General features: G+C 43.5%; 1 non-coding gene across 1 annotated transcript; it reads right to left on the bottom strand.

The window, feature by feature from the left end:
• Positions 1-628: 628 nt before the first annotated feature.
• On the bottom strand, positions 629-735 carry LOC112753781 (small nucleolar RNA R71). Its single transcript, XR_003178148.1, has one exon. It is a non-coding gene; the product is annotated as a small nucleolar RNA R71 (small nucleolar RNA).
• Positions 736-2767: the final 2032 nt, after the last annotated feature.

Genomic DNA, 2767 nt, shown 5'->3' with positions numbered 1-2767 from the left:
TGTCTGCATCTACCCTTTTTGCTTTTGCCTTATTGGTTGTATGACAGGTAGAAGAAGCGGGGCTTCAACTTCCTTTGATTCTGAACCTGAGAGGACCTTCCTTAGATTAAGGAGGGAAGCAAGAGGGAAGAAAGTAGTTGGTGCTGAGGAAGAGGAAGAGTACTTTGAACTAGACATGGATGAGAATATGGAGAACCATCATGAAGAAGAGGCTCACAACCATGGCAGAGAAGGTCCAGCGCATCATGCTGGGCAAGAGAGAAGAGTTCTAGGATCCTACATCAATCCAAACCCAGGAAACTGTGGAAGTAGCATCCAAAAGCCAACCATACATGCCAACAACTTTGAACTAAAGCCACAGCTCATCACCCTTGTTCAGAACAATTGTTTATTCGGAGGAAGTGTTCAAGAAGATCCCAATCAACATCTAACCACCTTCTTGAGGATATGTGACACTGTGAAGTCTAATGGTGTTCATCATGACACCTACAGACTACTTCTATTCCCCTTTTCACTCAAGGACAAGGCATCTAAATGGCTGGAATCCTTCCCGAAGGAGAGCTTAACAACCTGGGAAGATGTGGTAAACAAATTCTTGGCGAGATTCTATCCTCCTCAAAGAATCAACAGGTTGAGAGCTGAGGTTCAAACTTTCAGGCTGCAAAATGGTGAGACTCTATGTGAAGCATGGGAGAGATTTAAAGACTTGACAAGAAGATGCCCGCCAGATATGTTCAATGAATGGGTACAGCTGCACATTTTCTATGAAGGTCTTTCTTATGAATCAAAGAAGGCAGTAGACCACTCATCCGGGGGATCTCTGAACAAGAAGAAGACCATTGAAGAAGCCATGGATGTCATTGAGACTGTAGCTGAGAATGACTACTTCTATGCTTCTGAAAGAGGCAACACTAGAGGAGTGATAGAGCTAAACAATGTGGATGCACTGCTAGCTCAAAACAAGATGATTACCAAGTAATTGGCTGACCTCACCAAGAAGATGGAGAGGAATCAAGTAGCAGCAATCACCACTTCAGCAGCAACTCAAGAAAGAGTGAATGAAGAAGCAGAGGGTAGTCAGGAGCAAGCCAACTACATTGGAAATTCACCTAGGCAGAACCATGACCCATACTCCAAAACGTATAATCCTGGCTGGAGGAACCACCCAAACTTTGGGTGGGGAAATCAACAAGACCAAAGCCAAGATCAGAGACGCCACAACCCCAATAACAATGCAGCTCACTAACATCCCACACAGAGATCATATCAGCACTCACCTAACAACACATCTCAACATCCATACCAAAGCCAAAATGGCCCTTCTCATCCCTCCAATCTCAACTCTCCATCATCGGAAGAAAGACTATCAAGGATTGAGACTCTACTTGAAGGCATATGTAAGGAAATCCAAGATAACAAGGTGTTCAAGGAGGAGGTGCGAGCCAATATCAAAAATCAGGGAGACACCATCAAGAGGTTGGAGTTTCAAGTGGCATACCTCTCTGAGAAGATTCCCAAACCTACTGATAGCTTTCCAAGTGACACAGAGAAGAACCCGAGAGGTGAAGCAAAGAAGGTCAGATGGAAAGATTACAAGATGGTCACTATAAGTGATAAGGGTACTGAGGAAGAGCTGAACAACCATTTAAAACAACCTGGAGATACCTCAGTAGAGACACAAGAAGAAGATCACCAAGAAACCACACTTACACAGAAGGAGCTGCTGAAACTCTATGCACCTTTTCCCCAAAGACTCAAGGGTGGTGTAGAAAAAAGAATATACTCAAAGTTCCTTGATATGTTTGCATCTCTCCATGTAAACATACCATTCATCAAGGCTCTCCAACAAATGCCCTCATACATTAAGTATATGAAAGAGCTGCTGACCAGGAAAAGCTCACTTAAAAGAGGGCAAACAATAGTGATGAATAAGGAGTGCAGTGCTCTTATTCAACCAGAGTTGCCTACAAAAAGGAGGGACCCAGGGAGTTTTCACATCCCCTGTGCCATAGGAGAAACAATATTTGACAAAGGACTCTGTGATCTGGGAGCAAACATCAACTTAATGCTTTTATCTCTCATGAAGAAGCTGCAGATCAATGAGCTAATACCTACAGACATAGTCATCAGGCTGGCTGACAAAAATCAAAAACAAGCAGTGGGGGTGGTTGAAAACGTAATGGTAAAGGTTGGGAACTACTTCCTTCCTACATACTTTGTCATATTGGAAATGGAAGAAAGTCACATCCACCCAATCATATTGGGAAGACCGTTCCTAGCTATAGCCAGAGCGCTCATAGATGTGGAGCGAGGAGAGTTAATACTGAGGATACATGATGAACATCTCGCATTCAATGTCTTCAAACCCTCACAAGAGGGAGATCAGGAAAACAAGGAACCAATGAAAGAGCATGACAAAGCACTTGTGGAAGAAACAAGCATTGAAGCACAGGGAATTCCTTTGGTTAATGAACAAGACAGTCAGTAGTTACCACAGCTAAAGGAAACTCAAGTGGAGCCAAAACCACCAGAATCATATGAGACCAGCAACAAAGTCTCCCTAGGAAAAGAGACCACAAAGAGCAGGAAAACAGCAAAAGAAACAAAGAAGAAGGCACCAAGGAGATGGAGGAACAAGAAGATCCCTACAGAGGATTTCTCTCCAGGGAATAAAGTGATCTCAGCCTACTTCCTAGACATCCCACCTCATCTCCCCACCATCCCATCTCAGTTACCTAAGGTTTTTACCATCAACAAAGTTCTCTCC

The sequence above is a fragment of the Arachis hypogaea genome, chromosome 15, assembly GCF_003086295.3.
Source record: "Arachis hypogaea cultivar Tifrunner chromosome 15, arahy.Tifrunner.gnm2.J5K5, whole genome shotgun sequence".
NCBI lineage: Eukaryota > Viridiplantae > Streptophyta > Magnoliopsida > Fabales > Fabaceae > Arachis > Arachis hypogaea.
Note: the sequence above shows the minus strand (reverse complement) of the source record. Positions and strands in the feature narration are given on the sequence as shown.